Consider the following 12,934-nt stretch of genomic DNA (forward strand, 5'->3'; position numbering starts at 1 on the left):
TGACCATCTTTTTAATAGTAAAATAAGGATAATTAAACAAATAATATATATAATTGATGTTAAATACTTACCATCAAAACTAATCTTCTCATGTAATTGTTCCATTTTCAGACTGCCTAATGTTTTATCATACAAAGACCAATTACCTTCCATTATAAAGATATTTCCCATTTTGTTAATGTGGAAATTTTTTTCTCTTTTAAGTAGTTTCTCCCTTTAAGATATCTGATACCTTAATTGACTTACAAAGTCTGTGTACAACAGTAGAAGTCCAGGGAGAAGAGGGAGGGAGAGAGGGAGGGAGAGAGAGAGAGAGAGAGAGAGAGAGAGAGAGAGAGAGAGAGAGAGAGAGAGATGTTTCTACTATCTACCAGGAAAACAGAAAAAAGCTAAAAGCTAAAGTCCAGCCACATGCTCCATCTTGAGCTTTCAGGGCACTTTGAGCTCCAGCCCCTTTATGCACCAGCCACATGAGTTGGAGATCTGGCTGCAAGTAGCTCCAGCTGTGTGCAGCTGTGGATATTGCTCTGTATGCTGTGAATGTGTTGCTCTGATTGGTTAATAAATAAGATGCTGATTTGGCCAGTTGCCAGGCAAGAAGTATAGGCAGGACAAAGAGAGAGGAGAATGCTGGGTACAGGAAGGCTGAGACAGGAGTCACCAGCAAGACATAGAGGAAGCAAGATGTGAAAGCAGAACTGAGAAAAGGTACTAAGCCATGTGGCTAAATATAAATAAGAATTATGGTTAACTTAAGTGTAAGAAGCAAGAAGCCTGAGCCATTATTCCAAACAGTTTTAATTAATATAAGCATCTGTGTGTTTATTTGGGTCTGAGTGGCTGTGGGCCCATGCAGGACTGGATAAAACTCTGCTACACTCAAGTGTAGATCTGCCTTCATGGAGCCCCACTGCTTGTAACTTCAACCAGGCCTCTGGGGCCTGGAAACTCTGGCTGAGCCAGGACCTGTAACCCCTGGCCTGAAAGGCCACCAGTGGGTTTTTTTAATGAATTCTTGCCACATAGGCACCAAATGTAGATGAACTTCTAAATAGTCTTACTAAATAAGAAACACAGAGCCAAATACAGGGGTAATAGCCAAAGAGATCAGAGAAATAACAAAGAGCCATTTCCAGTCTTAGATTACCACTATGCAGTAGCTTCCACAGTGAGAGACTCCTCCTGTCTAATCTATGCTTTTATTGCCTTCCTGTTCTGCCTTCTCATTGGCACTAAGCCCAGCCACATCACTTTCTCATCACTGCCTGTCTATACAGACCTCCAGGTCTCTATGGTTGGTACTAGAAATAAAGGCATATTTCATCATGATTGGCTGTGTCCTTGAACACCCATAGACTCTGCCTGCCATGTGATCGGATTAAGGGCATGTGCTACCACTGCCTGACTTCTGTTTATGGCTGACTATTTGACCTCTGATCTTGAGGCAAACTTTATTTATTAACATACAAATAATATCACATTTCAATACAAACAAAATATAACTACATTCCCCAACTCTAACAATGGGGAGTTTCCCTTTGGCAAGTTATATCTGATCAAATGAAAAGCATTTGTTAATCTTACAAGTTATTTTAGATTGAATGGTCACACTGCTTGAGGAACTATCACCTCTTCTAATCAAGGGGTCTCTCATGTTCAAATATAGTCTTTATCCATTTTGATGGTATCTATAGCTTTATTTCTCCTGTACAAAGTCATATTTTTAACTTTGATCATTGATCATTTATAGAAGTTTGTGAAAAAATTTGCATTATGGATTCTCCTGAATTTTTGTTTTATCTAGTTCTAAAGTTGTTCTATCATCCAGAGCAGTATGATTTTCTACATTAGGCATTAGGCCCATTAATTGCTCTGAGGAAGAGTTTCCCTAATGATGACAGGGAATAATGAACCAAAATTGACATGGGGGCCTGCAAGAGACTCTCCCAAGGTATTTCCTGATGGTAAAAGATTACCTTGTCTGTCCCTTGTTGATCTTCATTGCAGTGTCAGCCTTTGCAGCACCTTCTGCATAGTCCAGAAGACAAGGACCTTCTTTTTGGATTAAAAGAAATATTTTTCTAGGAAAGCCCTGTCTATACTCCCTTTCTATATGACCTTGTTTGGCATAATTAAAATATCAGATATCTGTATTTTCCTTCAAGCTTTTGGAAACCAGCTGTCCTGTTCAAGCACCATCATGATTATAAGATTCAATATTGACTGTAATTTAGATCCAATTTTCTATAGATGCTGATCTTGCCTTTCAAAGCCTAATTAACCTTGTGCATTATGAAATAGCATTGTCAAACGCCAAAGACAGAATTATTTTTTGTCTAGCTTCTGAATTTTGTATCATTCTATTTACAACTGACATCAATCTTTGCAAAAGATCAATCAAGCTTTCTTTTGGGCCCTGTGTAACGTTAGTAAATGAGTCAGTTCTCCTTCTGACTTCTTCAATCTGTCCCAAGCATTCAAAGCTGCTGCAGGGCAAAGACTCAGGGTGTGGTCATCATATAGAGAATGTCTTTGTACATTAGCATAATCTTCCTCTGCAAGAAATTGACCTTGGGAGATTTCCGTACCTCTAACCTTACTTCATTGTTCAATAGTCCTAACCTCATCTTTCTACCAGGTCCTTCACTGTAATAGAGGACCACATTCTAATACAACTGTAATCAAGTCTCTCCAGTGTTGTGGGACAATTACGTTACTAGTCGACCATGATTTTAACAGCTGCTTTACAAAAGGTGAATGCATACCATATGAGACTATCACTTCCTTAAATCTCTTCAAATCTAACATTTCCACAGGAATCCAGTCAGCTCTTATATAGCCTTGGGAAGACCTGTCATTTGGGAGTTGTTCCTGTAAAATGATGGGATAAATTAAGGATGGTTGTTTCATAACCTTAGACTCTTCCTCTCTAATTTTATAATGTGATGGTGAGGTTGGTTCTCCTTTAAATTTCTTTGTCTTCATCTGAATATCTGTATTATCCATGTTAGTAACTTTTTATAAAACTTGTAACTTATCAGTCAAAATGTCAATATTTTCTCTAGTAACTCTTGCTAAGGGCTGTATCTTGGCACCCATGTCATCCAATTTTTTTAGGGATTAAACAAGAATTATCAAGATGATAGTTGACATTATATCAATCTCAGGTAAGTTGATAATCCCTTCATTTAATTATTGAGTTTTTAAACCACCCATTGTGTAATCATACACATGCAGAAGAACAACATTCACCTGTCTTTAAAATCTCCTGCAGGATAGTTTTGATGCTCTAAAATGATTTTGTATTCTCTCATTTCCTGCAATTGCTCCAGGTAATTACTATTTTCTTTCACTGTGGATTTATGTCTTCCAATACTTTGTTGTTTTTTTTTTTTTTTGGTTTTTCGAGACAGGGTTTCTCTGTGTAGCTTTGCGCCTCTCCTGGAACTCACTTGGTAGCCCAGGCTGGCCTCGAACTCACAGAGATCCGCCTGGCTCTGCCTCCCGAGTGCTGGGATTAAAGGCGTGCGCCACCACCGCCCGGCTTCAATACTTTGTTTTATTGCAACTGTTCCCTGAGATAGAGCCTGCCAGCACCCAACTCGACTAAGAGGCCAGTTGACAGGCAGACATCCTGCAGACAGGTCAGACTACCACCATCTACCACATGGTAAGACTGCAGCTACTCCCTGAGACAGAGCCCAGTAGCATCAATTGGGCTAAGAGCTGACACCTGAGACAAAATGTCCATTAGCATTGACTAGACCAAGAGCTCCCACTGAATCAAGAGTATCAATCAGACCAAGAGAGGCTCCCTCAGACACAGACACCACTTGCACCAAGTAGAGAAAGAGATGAGTAGATTACAGTGCAAAAATACAGTCAACAACATAAAAACCAATATGACCTTATCAGAACCTACATCAGCAAGACCTAAGCATCCCAACAGAGAAGAAATGGAAGATATCTACAATAAAAATGACTTTAAAGATATTAGAGATCTTAAAAGAGGAAATGAAAAATTCCTTTAAAGAAATCGAGGAAAAGTCAAATAAAAAAAAATGGGAAGAATCAGTAAATCCCTTGAAAGCCAAGAGAAGGCAATTAAACAAATGAGGGGAACAGTTCAAGATTTCAAAACTGAAATCGAGTCAATAAAGAAGACACAAACTGAGGTAATGCTGGAAGTGGAAAATCTGAGTAAACGAACAGGAGCTACAGATGCAAGTATAACCAATAGAATGCAAAGATGGAATAGAAGATCTCTGGCGTTGAAGATACAGTAGAAGAAATAGATTCATCAGACAAAGAAAACAGTAAAACCAACAAAGTCATGAACTAAAATGTCCAGGAAATTTGGGACAACATGAAAAGACCAAACCTAAGAATAATAGGGAGAGAAGAAGGAGAAGAATACCAACTGAAAGACACAGAAAATATATTCAACAAAATTATAGAAGAAAACTTTCCCAAGCTAAAGAAGGAAATGCCTATAAAAATACAAGAAGGTTAAGGAACACCAAATAGACTGAATCAAAAAAAAGGTCCCCTCGCCACATAATAATCAAACCAATAAACACAGAGAAAAAAGAAAAATATTAAGAGCTGCAAAGGAAAAAGGCTTAGTAACATATAAAGACAGACCCATAAGAATAACACCTGACTTCTCAATGGAGACTCTAAAAGCCACAAGGTCCTGGACAGATGTGATGCAGATATTAAGAGACCATGGATGCCAACCCAGACTATTATACCCAGCAAAACTCTCGATCAACATAGATGGAGTAAACAAAATATTCCATGATAAAAAGAGATTTAAACAATATCTCTCCACAAATCCAGCCCTACAGAGAGCACTTGAAGGAAAAATTCAACCTAAGGAAGTTAGATACACCCATGAAAACACAGGCAATAGCTAGTTCCATACCAACAAATACCAAAGAAGGGAAACATATAACACTACCACCAAAAAATAACAGGAATTAACAATAACTGGTCATTAATATCCATCAATATCAATGGTATCATTTTAGCTATAAAAAGACACAGGCTAACAGAATGGATAAAAAAAACAAGATCCATCCATTTGCTTCACACAAGAAACACACCTCAACTTCAAAGACAGACACCACCTCAGAATAAAAGGCTGGGGAAAGACATTCCAATCAAATGGATTTAAGAAGCAAGCTGGTGTAGCTATGCTAATATCTAATAAAATAGACTTTGAATCAATTGAAGGAGATCAGGAAGGACACTACATATTTATCACAGGGAAAATGTGACAAGATGAATTCTGAATATTTATGCTGCAAATACAAAGGCACCGACATTCATAAAAGAAACATTACTAAAACTTAAATCACACAATCAAACCCCATACACTAGTAGTGGGAGCCTTCAACACCCCACTCTCACCAATGGACAGGTCTTCCAGACAGAAACTTAACAGAGAAATAAGGTAACTAACAGACACTATGATTCAAATAGATTTAATAAATATTTACAGAATATTCCACCCTAAAAGAAAAGAATATACCTTCTTTTCAGCACCCCATAAAATCTTCTCCAAAATCGACCACATACTTGGTCACAAAGAAAATCTCAACAGATACAAAAAAAATTGAATTAACCTCCTGTGTTTTATCAGACAACCATAGCTTAAAGTTAGACTTCAACAACAACAAAAATTTTAGAAAGCCTACAATCTCATTGAAACTGAATAATACCCAATTGAATCACCAATGGGACAAGGAAGAAATAAAGAAAGAAATTAAAGATTTCCTAGAATTCAATGAAATGTACAACATCCCAAACTTGTGGGATACCATGAAAGCAGGGCTAAGAGGAAAATTCATAGCTGTAAATGCCCACATAAAGAAGTTGGAGAAATCTCACACTAGTGACTTAACAGCACAACTGAGAGCTCTAGAACAAGAAGAAGCAAACTCACCCAGGAGAAATAGACACCAGCAAATAATCAAATTGAGGGCTGAAATCAATAAAATAGAAACAAAGAGAACAATACAAAGAATCAATGAAACAAAGAGTTGGTTTTTTGAGATAATCAACAAGATAGATAAGCCCTTATCCAAATTAATAAAAATCAGCAATGAAAGGGGGACCATAACAACAGACAATGAGCAAATCCAGAGAATCATCGGGTCATACTTCAAAAGCCTCTACTCCACAAAATTGAAAATCTGAAAGAAATGGACGATTTTCTGTATAGTTATCCCATACCAAAGTTAAATCAAAACCAGATAAACTATTTAAATAGACCAATAACCCCTAAGGAAATAGAAACGGTCATTAAAAAGTCTCCTAACCAAAAAAAAAGCCCAGGATCAGATAGTGTCAGTGCAGAATTCTATCAGATTTTCAAAGAAGAGCTAATACCAATACTCTTCAAATTGTTTCACACCATAGAAACAGAAGGAACTTTACCAAATTCTTTTTATGAGGCTACAGTTACCTTGATACACAAACCACACAAAGATGCAACAAAGAAAGAGAACTACAGACCAATCTCCCTCATGAACACTGATGCAAAAATACTCAATAAAATACTGGCTAATAATTGAATTAGGTCATTCAATAATACTGAATCCAGGAACACATCAAAACAATTATCCACCATGACCAAGTAGGCTTCATCCCAGAGATGCAAGGATGGTTCAACATATGAAAATCTGTCAATGTAATACAGCATATAAACAAACTGTGCCACACTCCAGTGTTGTCCATGTGAAATGAACAATTATATCAATAATAGCAGATGAGAGATATGTGTCCCATGGGACTAAGCTTCCTGGAGGTCCCTGGCAGAGTGCAATCATTATGCTTCCTTCTCAGAGAAGATGTACTTCACGGATAATGAGCTCCCTGGGCTATGGGTTCTGTATAACTGCTTTTCTGATAATGTTCTAATTAATTTATGAAGCACAGCCAAAATTAATGAATGCTTGGGTTGTGAACTATGGAGGGAAGAGGAAGCTGGACATGGAGCTTAATCAGATATAGCAGAATGAGCTATTTTTTAAGATCCCAAGGCACTAGATAAAGAAACTATAAAGGTTCAGGCACTTCTAGGAAATGAACACTCACCCACTAGGAATCCTTTGAGAATCCCAACTAAGTGATTTATGGCAGAAGACATTATCTCATAGGAGGCAGATGGTGGGCCCCTCCATAAGGACATTCAGCATGGGGAACTTAAAGACTACAGCAGAACCCTTTCCCCTTACAGGCGTAAAAGTACAAGAGTCCATATGCCAAGAAGTAAAAAGGTTTTATATTAAAATAGATATGTGATAAAAAGAACTAAAGAAAGACTTAGAGAGCATCTGCAGCATCCAAATTGGCTAAGTGGGTCATGAAAACCAAAAAAGTAAAAGTATATAATAAACTAGATAAGATAAAGGACACAGCTGCAACTGCAAAGAAGTCTACACAAGTCTAGGGACTGTACTAAGTTTAGAAAACACACACTGCTTTTTAGGTCATAAAGTTTGTGTGGGTGAAGGGATATGTCTAGCACCGATTAATAATTGTGTGTTTGCTGTTTTTTTTTAAAGATGATGTGATTAAATGATTGCCAAGCTCTTGTTGTTCCTTCTATGACTTGATAGTTTTCTTTTCTGTATATAAACTACTGATTTGAAGAAGTAAGATTGCAGCAGATTCAAACCACTTCTGAGTGTGTTGACTATCGGTCATTCACTGAATCCTTGCCTTCCTGACTACCCAAGCCCTGGTTCTCCTATGGTCATGGTATTCCCTGTGGGCCAGTCCATGGCAAAAATGAAAGAAAAAAACACATGATCATCTCATTAGATGCTGAAAAACCCTCTGAAAAAATCCAACACCCCTTCATGATAAAGGTCTTGTAGAGATCAGGAATACAAGGAACATACCTAAACATAATAAAGTCAATTTACAGAAATTCAACAGCCAACATCAAATTAAATGGAGAGAAACTCAAAGCAATTCCACCAAAATCAGGAACAAGACAAGGCTGTCTACTCTCCCTAAATTTATGCAATATAGTACTTGAATTTCTAGCTAGAGCAGTAAGACAACATAAGGAGATCCAGGGGATACAAATTGGAAAGGAAGAAGACAAACTTTCATTATTTGCAGACAATATGATAGTATACATAAGTGACCACAAAAATTCTACCAGGGAACTCCTACAAATAATAAACTCCTTCAGTAAAGTAGCATGATACAAGATTAACTCAAAAAAATCAGTAGCCTTCCTATATACAAATGAAAAGGAGGCTGAGAAAGAAATCAGAGAAACATCACCCTTTACAATAGACACAAATAATATAAAACCCCTTGGGGTAACTCTAACTAAGAAGTGAAAGACCTGTATGATAAGAACTTTAAGTCTCTGAAGAAAGAAACTGAAGAAGATATCAGAAAATGGAAAGATCTACCATGCTCTAGGATAGATAGAATCAACACAGTAAAAATGGAAATCTTACCAAAAGCAATCTACAGATTCAATGCAATCCCCATCAAAATACCAACACAATTCTTCACAGACTTGGAAAGAACAATACTTAACTTTATTTGGAAAAACAAAAACCTAGGATAGCTAAAAGAATCCTGTATAATAAAGCAACCTCTGGAGGAATCATGATACCCGACCTCAAGATTTACTATAGAGCTATAAAAATAAAAACAGCTTGGTACTGGCATAAAAATCGACAAATGGACCAATGGAATAGAAGTGAAGACTTGACATCAATCCATGCACCTATGAACATATTATTTTCAACAAAGAACACAAAACTGTACCATGGATAAAAGAAAGCATCTTCAAGAAATGATGCTGGCATAACTGGATGTCAACATGCAGAAGACTGCAAATAGATCGATATCTGTCGCCATGCACAAAACTCAAGTCCAAGTGGATCAAAGACCTCAACATAAGTCCAGGTACACTGAACTTGATAGAAGAGAAAGTAGGAAGTAGTCTGGAACGAATTGGCACAGGAGACCACTTCCTGAATATAATACCAGTTGCAAAGACACTGAGAGTGACAACTAATAAATGGGACCTCCTGAAACTGAGAAGCTTTTGTAGAGCAAAGGATATGGTCAATAAGACCAAACAACAGCCTACAGAGTGAAAAAAGATCTTCACCAACCCCACATCTGACAGAGGGCTGATCTCCAAAATATATAAAGAACTCAAAAAGCTAGACATCAAAATACTGAACAATCCAATTAAAAAATGGGGTACAGAGCTTAACAGAGAATTCTCAGCAGAAGAATCTCAAATGGTTGAAAGACATTTAAGAAATTGCTCAACATCCTTAGTCATCAGGGAAATGCAAATCAAAACAACTCTGAGATACCATCTTACACCTGTCAGAATGGCTAAGATCAAAATCACTGAAGACAGCTTATGTTGGAGAGGATGTGGAACAAGGGGAACACTCCTCTACTGTTGGTAGGAATGCAAACTTGTACAGCCACTCTGGAAATCAGGATTGAGGTTTCTCAGAAAGTTGGGAATAATTCTTCCTCAAGACCCAGTTATACCACTCTTGGGCATATACCCAAGGAATGCTCAATCTTACCACAAGGACACATGCTCAGCTATGTGCATATCAGCATTATTTGTAATAGCAAGAACCTGGAAAGAACCTAGATGCCCTCCAACTGAAGAATGGATAAAGAAAATGTGGCACATATACACAATGGAGTAGTACTCAGCAGTAAAAAAAAATAATATCATGAAATTTGCAGGCAAATGCATGGATCTAGAAAATGTCATCTTGAGTGAGGTAACCCAGGCTCAGAAGGACAAACATAGTATGTACTCACTCATAAGTGGATACTAAATGGAAGGGAAGGGATGGCCAGATTGCACCTCACAGCTCCAGAGAGGCTAGCCAACAGGAAAAGACCCTAGGAGGGACACATGGATGACCCTGTGAAGGAGAAGTGGATGAGATCTACATGAGTGGAGTAGGTGTTGGGGGTGTCAGAGGGAGAGGAGTGTGGGATGAGAACATAGGGAAATGGCAGGGTCAAGCTGGAACAGGGACAGAGTGGGAGGGCAAGGAGAAAGATACCATGATAGATGAGGACATCATGGGAATAGGAAGAGGCAGAGTTCTGGGGAGGCTCTCAGGAATCCACAAGGTTGACCCCACCTTGGTCTGCTGGCAGTGGTCCAGAGGGTGCCTGGACCAGTCTACTCTGGTGACCAGCCTAACAAATAACCTAACTGTCATCATAGAGCCTTTGTCCAGTGACAGATGGAGGCAGATACAGAGATCCACAGCTAGGCACCAGGCTGAGCTCTGGGAATCCAATTGATGAGAGAGAGGAGAGATACTGTAGGTGAGGGACGTTGAGATCATGATGGGAGGATATGCAGAGATGACGGACCACACTGGTGGAAACCCATGAAATGTGGACAAGTAGCTGTGGAGCCCCCATGGACTGGACTAGGCCCTCTGGACACAGAAGATGGTTCTTTGGCTAGAACTGTTTGAGGGGCACCCAGGCAGGGGGATTGGGATCTGTCCCTGGTGCATGGGCAGGCTTCTGGGAAGCCTATGTCTGTGGTATGACACCTTACACAGCCTTGGTGCTGTGGGAAGAGGCTTGGACATGCTTGGACATGTGTGCTGGGATCTGCTGACTCTCCATGGGAGACCTTAATTTGTGGGATGTGGGGATGCCAGGTGGCCTGGGAAAGAGGGCTGGGTTGTTTGAGGAGGGGGGAGGGAGTGTTCTGTGCATAGCATGAGGAATGAGTAGAATAAAATAAAAAATTAAAATAAAATTGTATTGAAACTGAAAAAAAAAATAATAAAGAACATAAAGAGCAGATTCATGAAAGAGAGTGAGGAACAAGTATGTGTTCCATGTGGGGAATTCTGCCTTTCCTTGGGAAAAATCTTAAGTTTGTATTCAGAGATATTAATGATAAATGTAATTAGATGTGAAGTTAGGATATGGTGGTATCTGGAGAATGTGATTGAGAGAGTCTATTTCTGTTATTATTAATGTTTAAATGAGGAGTATGTATTTCTGATACTATTTCATGCTCTTAAGCGCATCCACTGACTACCTCTATGTTAAATATAGTGGCTGACTCTTTTCTCTGATCCCTAGGGCAAGCTTTATTTGTTAGAGCACAAATAAAATATCACCACATATGCAGGTGGTACTATAAGTAGCTAGTGTTACTGTGGTAGTTGTACTAATTACTTTCGTATTTATTCAGTTTGATGATACTTAGGAGATTTGACAATATTTATACATAGATTTAGAAACTATCATATATACACAGACAAGGCTGAGAACTGTAAGACTGCCAACATCTTCCAGGAGCAAGAGGCTGCCCATATTGGATGGGATAATGCTGTAAAGTTAACTGGTGTCTTCACAAATAGAGAAGCCTGGAGCCCACTTGAAAGGTGGGGTCCAAAGGATTATCACGTCTGCCCCTTCTGCTGATGCCTTCATGTTTGTGATAGATGTGGAATATGAGAAGTATGACAATTCACTCAAGATTGTCAGCAATGATTCCTCTACCACCAACTGCTTAGTCCCCCTGACCAACATCATCCATGACAATTTTGGCATTGGGGAAGGACTCATGATGGCAATCCAAGACATCATTGCCACCCAGAAAACTGTGGATGGTCCTTCTGGGAAGCTGTGGTGTGATACCCCAGAACATCATTTATACATTCACTGGTGCTGCAAGGGTGTGGGCAAGGTGAACCCAGAGCTCAATCAGTAGCTCATTTGCATGCCATTTTGTGTTCCTATCCACAATCTTTCTGACATAGCTCTGACATGTCACCTGAAGAAAGCTTCCAAGCATATGATGACATCAAGAAGTTGGTAATGCAGGCATCCAAGGACCCATTAAGGACATTCCAGGCTAAACTGATAATGAGGATGTCTCCTACAACTTTAACAGTAATAACTACTCTGCCATCTATGATGCTGGGGCTGGTAGTGCTCTCAATGTTAACTTTGAAAAGGTCATTTCTTGGTATGATAATGAATACTGCTAATATAACAGGACAATGGATCTCATGGCCTACATGGCCTCCAAGGAGTAAGAAGGCCTGGACCACCTACCCCAGCAAGAACACATGAGCATGAGATGTCCTGGACTATGAAGCAGTTCCTGTACCAAATCAGCCTACAACACTGAGTATCTCCATCACAGTTTCTATCCCAGAATCCCAGATGAAAGGGAGGGGCTTAGCGATCCCTAGTCTCTTGAATACCACCAATAAAGTTCACTAAACCCACAAAAAGTTTAGTGTTTGTTATTATATTGTAAATAATTATGGACAGTTGATTAAGCCTAAGTATCCAGGAATAAGAAAATGGATACATAAATTTGATATTCATTCAATAAAACACATAGAGTAAATAAACAAGGAACTATACCTACATATCATTAGGAATATAAATATATAAATAAAAATATAAATATAGCATCAAAAATATTACAGAACATTACAGATAATGAAATATAAACTTGTCACTTCCTAATTCATACTTTTTATTTAAAATGATTTTTAATTGAAATATATTTGCTTACTTATTATTATTAAATTAAACACATTTCATATCTTCCCCCAAGTCCTTCCAGATCCTCTCTTGCTCCCTATCCACCCTTATGTTCTTTCTACAAAAACATAAACAAGAACAAAACCCTCTGAAACCAATAAACAGAAGTTTAAATTCAGTGTGGCCGTGAAGTGTATTGATTAGATTAATGATTAATTTGTTGCTTAATAATAAATCCTCAGAATGCAAATTCCTAACGCTTGGTGTTCCTACCTATGATGGGAGTGCAATCAGGGAAAAGCATTTACTTAGAGTGATGATGACTGTGGATGAATTTCTAAATGGTCTTACTAAGTAAAAAACACAGAGC

At 38.4% G+C, this 12,934-nt stretch overlaps 1 pseudogene; it reads left to right on the forward strand.

Moving 5' to 3' along the window:
• The first annotated feature begins 3,139 nt into the window (after positions 1–3,139).
• Positions 3,140–12,141, forward strand: LOC143269712 (glyceraldehyde-3-phosphate dehydrogenase pseudogene; annotated as a pseudogene).
• The last annotated feature ends 793 nt before the right edge of the window (positions 12,142–12,934 follow it).

The sequence above is a fragment of the Peromyscus maniculatus genome, chromosome 1 (genome assembly GCF_049852395.1).
Source record: "Peromyscus maniculatus bairdii isolate BWxNUB_F1_BW_parent chromosome 1, HU_Pman_BW_mat_3.1, whole genome shotgun sequence".
NCBI classification, from domain to species: domain Eukaryota; kingdom Metazoa; phylum Chordata; class Mammalia; order Rodentia; family Cricetidae; genus Peromyscus; species Peromyscus maniculatus.